The sequence below is a fragment of the Xenopus laevis genome, chromosome 3L, assembly GCF_017654675.1.
Source record: "Xenopus laevis strain J_2021 chromosome 3L, Xenopus_laevis_v10.1, whole genome shotgun sequence".
NCBI lineage: Eukaryota > Metazoa > Chordata > Amphibia > Anura > Pipidae > Xenopus > Xenopus laevis.
In genome coordinates, this window is record NC_054375.1 from 21,924,050 (window position 1) to 21,936,247 (window position 12,198).

Here is a 12,198-nt window from a genome sequence, read left to right on the forward strand (position 1 = left end):
ACAGCAGAGCAATGACACTGTAGCCAGTTCAGGGTGCAACAGAGGAATCATTACTACTAGCTGATAGAAGGACCTACAGTGGCCCCTGACTGAAGCACCACTTTAGACTGGATGAAAACCTTGATGTTGTAAGACGACTGCAGTATTCATTAACACTAAATAATATTCTGGACATTATGGGATTTGTATTCCACCCTGGTGACGCAGAATCATTATTTAAGGTTTCTCCAGTGTTTGGAGGTGGTAGATTCTAATGCCTTGGCTGTGGCTCCAGTAACTTCTAGTGGCTAGCACATAATTCTGTGAGTTGTAATTCCCAGCAGTTGGAAAGGCACCTTTTTGAACATCCTTTGGCTTCTGTAAGAGTAGGGAATCAGGGGGGATAGATTGTGTTTGTCTCCCTAGCAGAAAGGCAGCAGCAGCTGCTCCTACATGTCTCTACAAGACAAAAAACATCTGGGTTAGAGCTTGTTACATAGCAGACAGCAATAACCTGATTGGACTGACGACGTGGCAAAGAAGAAATCCTCCCAGCTTTGGCCCAGAGCTCCCTTCCCATCCAGTAAACAGAACCAAATGGCAGGGCTATAATTGTGATGTGCACTAGTGTACGTGGCTTCTCCGTCACAAGATTAGGATGCTTTTAACTCTTACCTAATAGCAAAAGTAACAAATGGGACTTTAAATTTATATCAGCCAAATCCTGAGATTTATATTATAATAATGAAATGTATTGGGGTCTTGGGTTTTATGTGATTTATTTATTTTCCAGCACATATTTAATAAGCAACATATTAACACATTTAAACTATTAATACCCACAAAAGAAAGAGACAAGAAGATGACATGGTTCAGTACTGTATCAACTTGTTTTGTTCCATGCCAAGCCACTTTGAAGGCAATTCAATTCGCAACTCCTTAAAATAGCTTCGGTTTTATTTTTTTTTAAAGGAAAAGTAAAGCTTAACTAAACAATGTTTTGGGCTTCTTTAGCAGCCCAAGGGAACCGCAACCCTTTAGTAGTAAAGATTTGTGCCTCCAAAGATGCTCCCCATCTTCTTTTTATCTGATTCATGTTACGTGCTATTGTCAGTTACTGCACTTAGGAACCGAATTTAGGGGATTATTCAGAATAATGGTACACGGCAGCTCAGATACCAGCATGATTATCATCAGAATGTAATAATCAGCCCTGTAGCATCAGATTATAGATCAGACAGACAAACCTCACTTTATTCCTGCTGATTAGCGAAATCCCTAAACTTAGCCTCTCAACCGCTGCTGTCACTTCAACCAAAATCCAAGATGGGAAACTACTGTGACAAATTTGAAGGCCTGGATCATTACTATTATAGAGATGCTGAACCTTTATACTGGTATAATTGCTCAGTATATAAAATAAGGCATTACTAGCCATATTCATTTTTTAGGGTTTGGTTCTCCTTTAAGGCTATACTTTTTTCCATTGCACCTGGAACCCAGTGATAACCCCACTGACAGTACTTGCCTTTTTTTGTAAGTACCTTAGGAAACTGTATCCCAAGAAACTTTTCCAGCTCAAAAACTGTAGTGGAGAAACCCATGTGTTAAGATGGTAACTAGGTACATCAAGCCAGGGCTGCCATAATTTACTAAGTTAGCAGGACCCTCTCCCCCTTGGGGGCTCCAATTATATGTCCACTTGTAACCTGCCACATAAATTGTTATCACTGCACATTATTGTTGAGTAATTACGCATCTACAGCCCCGACTTCTGTTGCTATTTTGCCCATATACACTATTACAAAAATATCAGTGTAGCGCTATAGTAAATTGAGTGCATCGTTCTCTATCTATAAGCTCCACTCCCAATATTGTGCTCCGGATGAGACCTTAATTCTTAGGGAGTAAGCCCTCACGAACGGTGTGGGTGTAGTGTAACTGTAACTAGATGCAGGGTGCAAGAATTGGGCGCCAGTGGTTCTTATAACTTAACCAATGAACATATTTATTATACAAGAAAATCCACACTGGAGTGTACATACAGGGCAAACAGGATCATACAGAACAGTGGTTAGGCATTTACTCACAGCACCTTCGGTCAGTAGCTGTCCCTACAGGGATGGGGAAAATGTACACAACAGCCGCTCAGGGTACACCCAGCTTTCAGCCTATTCCATAAGTGGAACCTGAGGGGAAACTCACATCTCTAGGTCTGAACACTTAGTCCCTACTTCTGGGCAATTGGTACCCGGGATCATAATCCCACTCACATTCCTCGGAGGAGCTTCAAGCTGCTCAGCTAAATAGCCTGTCTATCTGTCACTCCTAGAGTGACCTCTTAGGGTGAGTAGCCTTTCCTTACTAGACCTGACCTGTGTAGGTTCCACTTGAGCTCTGGAAGAGCTTTGGAGAAGCCGCACAACACACAAACCCAAAGATTCTTATCCTCGTGCCCATCGATAGAGGAATCGGCCACCTCACAACAAGGGTAAGAAGAATTTCACTGGTGAGTTGCGATAGCAGGGCAAGCCCTTGCAATTTTATTATGCAATTGTGCGACATTTCGTGGACACGCCCCTTTGTCAAGCATGCTTGAGCATTTTCTAGATTTGTATGGAGAAAAACTTGTCATTGAATAAATGTATTATTATTATGCTTTAAACAGCACCAACATGTTGACAGCACTTTACAGACATTCTTTATCAGGCCCGGATTTGTGACAAGGCCACAAAGGCACGGGCTTAGAGAGGCTCAGATAAAGGGGCAGTGCAGATAAAGGGGCGGCGCATATAAAGGAGCACCAGGGGGTTCTAGGAGCATGGGTCTCTGTGCTTCCTGATCCTCTGCAATTGATCGAACTTGTGCGAGATCCAGAAGGACGGGAAATAGTTGAAGATGCTTGCCTGTTTGTCCTGCCATCCCTTCCGAACATGTTATTCTATGGGGGGTGCAGGCACAGGTGCAGGTGTAGTCGGTGTGGGTAGGCACGGTGGACGTGCATACACATTTCTTTTAGGGTGGGAAATCAATTTAATCAAGAATAAATGATTGATTTACCGACTGCAAAAATGTAAACAAGCACCATGCTACTACAGTATATTCTCCACTTTTATAAAGATAGGCATTTTTTCTTGATGGTACTGATTTTAAATGGTTTAAAACTTAACATTAAAACTTAAGCTGGACAGTTGTGATAAATGACCCCATGGTAAACAACAAGTTCATAGGCCCTCACGTAATGTGTCCCAATTTAATGCATGATAAGTGCTTTGTGTATAACAGAATAATAGACTGGAATATGTATAGGAGAGGGCCTGCAAGAGATAAAAAAAAACTGGTGTAACCAAAGAGGCAATCAGGGTTTGCTACATCTCTGTAGATTAGTCCTATAAATAGCAAAAATACCCACCTTTTACATGCCTTATTAGTCAGATTTCTAACCAATTTATGCAATAAAAGGAAGGTAATTCAGGCACTCACAAAGCTGATGATATAAGCTCAGCCCCTCTACACTTCCCCTCAATTTCCAAACCAACTTCTGACTGCTGAAAGTTTGCTCTTTTATTTATATACTGGCATTATGTCTGATATAGGAGTGTCAAACATGGGCCTATAAATTATTTGGTTGGACTGGATTGGTCTTGGGCTGGGTGAGGGAGGGAGGGTAATGTTTGGGTTGGATCTAAGATTTTTTGACTCACACATCACTCCATGATGAACCATTGTATTTAGCTCCTCAGTGGCCAAATTGGGCAAGATCAATTGTTTGGCAACCTCACCACTCTTAATAAAGCTTATGCACCATTATGTGGCATACTGAGCTGGTAACTCTCGCCAGCAAACAGGTTTTAGCGATGTATTCTCGCCAGTCCCAAACTACTCAGTGTCACAGTAAGTAAGGTTAACTGTGGTCTTTCTACATCTCTGAAATGTGCACTTTTAATCCCAAGATTCCATAAAGAAAACAAATAACAAAACCTTGCCATAATGATCTAATTTGAACTAGAATGATGAAATGCCACTGGAGATGTTGATGAATCTCCTCTCAGAATTCGGAATGAGTCTTCTGGCCTTTTAGATAATGATTTGACAATTATAAAGATGGCATTGTTGAATGTTTAAATGTCAGAACTGTTGACTGCCATTACTTCCTTTGCAAGTGGAATTTCGCTTTTATACCCTCTTGTTAATAAGTGTCACAGCACACAGTTAAAAACAATGACCTTTCTCGATTTCCAGTGGCAGATAAATGACATGTGGGGCCTCTAGGAAACATCCTTAGATGCCCCGCTTCTAGGCTACTGCTGGGTCCAGGTGCATGCACGCACCAACCGGGCCTAGAGCTACAAATATTAAAAGAAAATACAAATAATAATTGAAAAAGCTAGATGAGCCACTGATCACACTGGGCCTGAGCATCCATCTGCCTCTGTTGATGACAGAGTTACGGTTTTATGCCTTTAAAAATAGACAGGTCTCACATCTTTATTCTGCTTGTATAAAACATAGTTAGCTTGGGTGCATTATGCAGACTGCATTGGTTTCTGTACAACGGGATGAGTTAACAGCCCTTAAAACAGGGTATAGAAAAACGAGTGAGTTAGCCAACCCCGTTTATTTTATTCCCTTTGTGATGTCTCCACACATATTTTCTAATATGTCAGGGCTATATAAAGGTACTGTATGTGTAATTTAAAAGCTGGCCATAGACATAAAGATCTGCTTCTTGGTAAGGTTTCCAAAAGAACAGATCTTTTCTCCAATTGGGTGACCAACAATATAGGCCAAATTTAACTGAGCTGATTGTTTTGCCCCAGGCTGATACTGCAAGCCTACACGGACACAGGATTTTCTTTGATCTACTGCACTGACACCATGAAAAGATACAATGTTTCTGAAACAATTAAATAAGAGTTTTATTTGGCAAAGAGCCCAGAATACTCAGTACCTGCACTTAAATACAATTTCAACTAATAAGATAAGCAGGTCTTTTGGGTGACAAAGACTAATGCACCTTTCCCATATGTCCCAAGTGTAGACTTAAGGCAGCCATATGGCCCGAACAGAGAGCATACAAGGGGCCACCCACATTATGGCCGCCTTCCTATTGTTCCACTCGTTTGGGCAGTGTCATGTGTACAAAGAATAAGAAGAGCAGAAAGAGAAGAACAGGTGTAGCTCCTCTTTACTAGCTCATCTGCTGAAGAACTATGAACTGACCAACACAGCACATCTGTGCATGCATGGTCTTAAAACTCCTGCATGCACAATAGAGATACATTATAAAAAGTCTACTGCACATGTGGGAGTCAAAACCTAAAACATAAAAAACATTGTGACAACAGTGCTGTGGAATATGTTGGCGCTTTATAAATATTTGCTTATGTTATGTTATTACATACCTCACAACATTTGAAATATTAAAAGACAAAAACTTGCCACTTGCAGCGCGGCAAAATATTTTGGCCATGCCCATTTTACGGCCACACCCCCTAGTTACCATGGTCATTTTACAAAATTTGGTAGGTTATGAAAGTTTGAACACATTTCTGGGAGTTGTAGTGCAATGTGTTTATGCGTTATAACAGTTTTGCTTATGAAAGTGAATTGCCTTTTCAGCTGTGAGTCTCAGTTCCCCCAAGAGACCTGCTTATCTTAAATAGTTAAAAAAAATTCTTTGCTTATCTTAAATTGTTACAAAAGTATCCAAGTGCAGCTGCTGGCTGTTCTGGGCTCTGCCAAAAAGCCTCTTATTTTAATTGTTTCAGAAACTTTGGGGCAAATTTACTGAAGGGCGAAGTGACTAAAGCTGGCAAAAATCGCCAGGCGATTGGATGTTACTATGCAAATTCACTAAGATGCGGATTTTAATGAACGTTACCTCTTGCGCCAGACTTCAGACCAGGCAAAGTGCAATAGAGTAAATAGGAGTTCCCAAAAAACGCTGGCGTATTTTCAGTTTTTCAGGGTGATAGGCTGCAAAAGATCGTAATTTTTTTTAGGGTACCCGGCTTCCCCCCTACATTTCCTTACATATGGCACATAAACTTTAGACTGGCCACATATTTTTTTCTTGAGTCAGCGCAGGAGGTCAAAGAGAAAGTGGGACACTTCAGTAACAAACCTGGGACTGCGGGTTGAGCTGTCAAAATCGGGACTGTCCTGCAGTTGGGATGTATGTAACAATGCATACTCACATTTCAAATTTTCAACAGATGGGCATTCAAGTGTAAGAGCCCTAAGAAAGTAGACCTGAGGCAGCACAAATAAAACCAAGAAATAACATAAATATATGAAATTGTGATCATGTGACAGCAGGCTGCCTGGATTAATTAACAAAACAGAATTAGGACAAAGAGGGGCTAGAAAATACTAGAAAATAATGGTTGGGAATGTGTGTAAGTTACTCCATCCTCTGACTGCCAGCTGTACAATAGAACTGTATGACAGCACAGATTCTGCGTGTGACTCTGAGATGATCTGACACGTTGCTGCAACCACATTGCATTTCCAGCCCCACACACTGTCATTGCCCCCACCCCAGCAGCCGGCATGTTGAACAACAAAGCAGAAGGTTAAATTAGCCTCATAATTAGAAAGTAGCATTTAGGCTGCGGGAATGAGTGCATGAGCATTACAGCAGTAAAGGCAATGGGGAAATGTAAACAGACCTGTAGGGGTAAAGTAAAAACCACTGCAGAAACCTGAAAGAGAGCATGGAATACCTCCATGTGCAAAGCTAATACAGGTATAGGATTGATTATCCGGAAAATCCAGAAAGCTCTGAATTATGGAAAGGTTGTCTCCCATAGATTTCATTTTATCCAAATAATCCAATTTTTTTTTCTACCTTCTACTTAATTAAAACTAAAATATAATGAATCCTTATTGGAGGCAAAAGTAGCCTATTGGGTTGTTTACGTGATTTTCTAGTAGACTTAAGGTATGAAGATCCAAATTACAGAAAAATCTGTTATCTGGAAACCCCCAGATCCTGAGCATTCTGGATAACAGGTCCCATACCTGTATTTATTTAGTTTGCACTGATAATATATTGCCTATTCTGAGAGGTGCAACTGGAGGCCCACAGGCTCCACAATAGCTATATTAAAGGGCTTGTTCACCTTTGAATTAACTTTTAGTATGATGTAGAGAGACAATTTGGCATTAGTTTTCATTTTCTATTTTTTGTGGTTTTTGGGTTATTTAGCTTTTTATTCAGCCGCTCTCCAGTTTGCAGTTTCAATAATCTGGTTGCTAGATTCCAAATTACTGTTATATGAATAGGAGAGGGCCTGAATAGAACAATGAGTAATAAAAAGTAGCAATTAGGGGGTTACTTATCAAAGGTCAAATTATAGAGCTATGTGAGCTTTTTAAAACCTTGAATAAACTCACAATTCTTGAATGGAAAAAACTTGATTTAATGAGTTTTGGGGGTTAACAAGCTGAATACTCGAACCAAGTTTTTGACAAAAAAAAAAAAACCTCGAAACCCATTAACATACATAGTAACATAGTAACATAGTAAGTAAGGTTGAAAAAAGACACATGTCCATCGAGTTCAACCTTTTTTTTTTTTATTAACTACCTATCTGCCAGTTGATCCAGAGGAAGGCAAAAAACCCATCTGAAGCCTCTCCAATTTGCCTTAGAGGGGGAAAAATTCCTTCCTGACTCCAAAATGGCAATCGGACTAGTCCCTGGATCAACTTGGACTATGAGCTATTTCCCATAACCCTGTATTCCCTTACTTGCTAAAAAGCCATCCAACCCCTTCTTAAAGCTATCTAATGTATCATCCTGTACAACTGATTCAGGGAGAGAATTCCACATCTTCACAGCTCTCACTGTAAAAAACCCCTTCCGAATATTTAGGCGGAACCTCTTTTCTTCTTAAGGCTATTAACATCTTCAAATGGTTCAAGGGACCTCTTTCATTGACTCCTACATGACCTCGACAGGTTTTAGATGGTATTTTTTACCAAAAACAAAACAGAGCATTTGTTTTTTAGATGGGGTCAGTGTCCCCCATGTGAAAGCTGGAAGAGTCAGGAAAAATATACGCAAATAATTAAAAAACTATAAAAAAATTTATATTGACAATTGGCTTAGAATTAACATACTAGAAAGTTAACTTTTAGTTAGCTTTTAATTTCTTTGGATGATACCATCATTTTATGCTACAGTATAGATGGAGATACTTATATGGAGACAGTTGGGAAGTTTGCCCTAAGTAATCTATAAAAAGAACAGGAAAAAGAACTGCAGGGTGTGTTGTGAACACCAGTATAAATGCTGTGTTTGTCTTTGGATGTGCAAAATAATACATATAAAATACAGTTGTCCTTATAAAAGAGCCATGAATATCCTGTAAATGTTCATAATGATGCTTAGTGATGTCATTTGTGTCACATGACTCACTGAAACATGCATTATTAAAAATAATGTACCATCCACCAGGAATAGAACAATGTTTTATGTAAAGTTCACTAAGCTTTAGATTAGTGTAATATTTCATTGCTTAGTTTAAATTTTTTTTATATATATATTTCCTTCTGCATTTTTGTGTTTTGGAAAGTGTATAATACAGGAGGAGGAACACAAAGAAAGAAATGATATGTAAAAGAAATAACTGATATTTTAATTTCTGCTTAAAATGTTTACATGTCAATAAACGTTGAATAAATACAAATAATGTACCACCTGTAAAATATATACAAGGATATTAGTATCATGGAGTTCCATGGCTTGTATAAAAGCCTTCAGCCTTTTTATGGCCATGGAACTCTTCTGTGATTTATAATATCCTTTTATTTTATGTTTTATATTATTGTCTATACCATATTAATATATATCCTAGTACGGGAGCATCTATAATGTAGTGTCCACTGATAAGATGCTGTTTATGTGTTCTATTCTCCGGCTGTTGCTCTGTATTACAGTTACACATCCCCTGCCCAAAAATATTCATATTTCATCATTATGTATGTCCAATCCCATTGCTGTTTATGAGCCAGGATAGGATGTCTCTGAGCTTTTGGGAAAGTTCAGGGAGATATTACACAGGGTCAACAGCAATGGGATAGGAAAAGTATAGCTGAAGATCCCACCAGTTCAGTGGAATCAACATTGGGGGAGGCAGGAAGGGGCTTACACGGAGATAAACTCATCCACCATCTGCATTCTCCCACTAGAAACAGCTGTTTAAATAGAAGGGCATTCTCATTCTCTGCATTTCATTCGAGGTGAAACCAATGTACAGCAACAAGCAAACCTCCCCCCACTGCCTGAAACATTTATGATTTTACTTGTGCAGTAAGAAGCCGACTCCAGTTCCATGCAAAGACTGTGGCACCCAGACTTGTGTAAATGAGTATTTATGAGCAACAGAATTGTGGGTGGGGGTGCAAAATTCATAGGGACAAGAAATCGCCAAATTTAGTAACAGGCGTAGAGGACAACTTGCTAGTGAAGGAGTACATCGCTAATGAAGTTTTGCGCCCTTTCGCCAGGCGAATTTACGCTTAGGAGAAAGATCGTTACTCCACAAATTGACTAGAGTGCGAATTTTACAGAACGTTACAACTTTCTCCAGTTTCCCCAGCTTTGGCCTGTCGAACTGATTAGATGAAGCTACATCTTCCTCAATCTAATGTCAGTGACATCATATCCTGTATGTCTAAAATTTATCAAAATTATTAAAAAACGCTGGCGTTCTTTTTTATTTTAAAGTGGGATTGTCTTTAAAATAACATAGTAAGTTAGGTTGAAAAAGACACACGTCCATCAAGTTTAACCCTTTAACTCTATTTTAACCTGCCTAACTGCTAATTGATCCAAAGGAAGGCAAAAAAAAAAAACATTTGAAGCCTCTCAAATTTGCCGGACCAGTCCCTGGATCAACTTGTACTATGAGCTATCTTCCATAACCCTGTATTCCCTCCCTTGCTAAAAAGCCATCCCACCCCTTCTTAAAGCTATCTAATGTTTCACCGTAGTACAACTGATTCAGGAAGAGAATTCTACATCTTCCCAGCTCTGACTGTAAACACCCCTTGTGAATATTTAGGCGGAACCACCTTTCTTCTAATCGGAATGGGTGACCTTGTGTCAACTGGAAAGACCTACTGGTAAATAAAGCATTAGAGAGATTATTATATGATCCCCTTATACATAGTTATCATATCACCCCTTAAGCGCCTCTTCTCCAGAGTGAACATCCCCAATCTGGCCATTTTCTCCTAGCTAAGATTTCCCATACCTTGTGCCCTGTTCAGTATATTGGGATTCCCAAGACATCTTGCATTGGAGGTTCAGTTAGATGCATCCAGCATGGCTGCTTAGTGACCAAAGGGCATTTTTTCCTTTACTTGTTAACAAGCCCACCACCCAGGTGACCAGTGGTCTAAAAACTGGGGGGTGGGTCCTGATAGCCATTATTAACGATAACAGCTCTGCCTGGTGAAAAAACAAACCAAAACACTGGGTCGCAATATTTCATGTTTTTTTAATTCCCCCGAAACAGGCAGATGCAGATCACACAATATACGCAAAAATGTTTTACTTTCTACAAACAACAACTACGAGTGGCTACAAGCATTGTTTCCTGTTACAAATGATTAAGATGACTGCAACAAAGCAACCAAACCAAGTATCTAGAAATGAGAAGTCCAAAGCAACCGGATTTGCTGAGTAACCTCAGCGAGATACAGTACATCCAAGCAGCTTCTTCAGCAGGTATTGAAATGTGCAGTGATTGAAGGTGCCTAGAGAGTTTGTAGGACAGATCTTCTGGATCAGGGCTGTCCAACTGGCGGCCCCCCTCATGTGGCCCTCCACATCAAAGTCTGCCTGCTGTGTCTGCTTACCATATGTAAGATTTAAAAGGTATCACTACAGAGATTAACTGGCCCCTGCATTGTCTAAACCTCAAATTCAGACTAATCCCCTGCATTGTTCACACCTGTGATCCCCCTGTATTGTTCACACTTGTGATACCTCTATTGTTCACTCCCATAAAGCCCTGTACTGTTCTACCTGAGACCCAGACTGAAATTGCCCACATTGTTCACATTTTATAAAAACTGCTAATGGGGCACCAGCACTGTGTCACTGTTTGTAGTACATATTAGACTGGTCCTGATTTTCCTGTCTCCTGTTCTTTTCTGTCTTCCCTATGCTCCCTGTGTGTCATACTTTGGTATTTGTTCTGGGGGTTTATTAGCATTTGAAAATTATTGTTAGTGGCCCCTAAGGTGTTTAATCATATGCTGGGGTACTGTATTATACACAGGGGAGGAGGAGGCATATGGATTTATGGTTATGTCTTAATACGACTTGACTTTTTAACTTCACATATGAGTGGCATCCATGCCAGGGCAGGCACAAGGTAGTTTGGAACCCTAGGCAAGAGCTTCACTCAGTGCCCCCCTGTTCTACATTACCATTTCCCTCCTTACCATGATGGTTTTTAAATAAAGAGAGCAAGAAAATGTACAACACTTTTTCATTTATATTACTGCCCCCTGTACCTGTACCAGCAAGCTCAGCAGCCATCCATCATACAGCCCTCCTGCAGCCATCATATTGCCCCCAATCTTTACCTGTGTCAGCAGCAGACAAAAATAAATCTGATCACATCATATTGTCCTCGAGTATTTATGTACCTGTGCCAGTGCCCAGCAGCAAACATATGGCACCCAAATCTGTACCTGGCTGTGCCAGCAGGAAGCTTTGAACTTTCACAGTAATAGAAAGTCTTCCGTTCAGTGCAACTGTGCAAGGCTGAGAGCAGCGAGAGCGAGCCACACCAAGCAGGCCGCCAGCTCTCTGCATCTCTCTGTCATCACATCAGTGATATCATTGACGCATGTACGCACATCGCGGTGCACCGCACAGAAGGAGCTTTTACTTGCCGGCAAGAGGGAGAAGGGGAAGGAGATGGATTCCACCCAACTGGGTGACCATGATTACTGAAACAAATTATTTAATAGACGCTTGAAAAAAGTGCGCCCCTCAATGATGGCGCCCTAGACAGCTGCCTACTCTGCCTACCCCTAGTTCCAGCCCTGATCCCTGCAGTGAGCACTAACCATTTGGTTTTTTGTTGTGCTATTAATGTGGACATGGTCTTGCGGTAACATGGGTGTGGTTTAAAGTGGGTGTGGTCTAAAAAACAGGGAGTGGCTAACACTGGCTTCCATTATTGGCCCT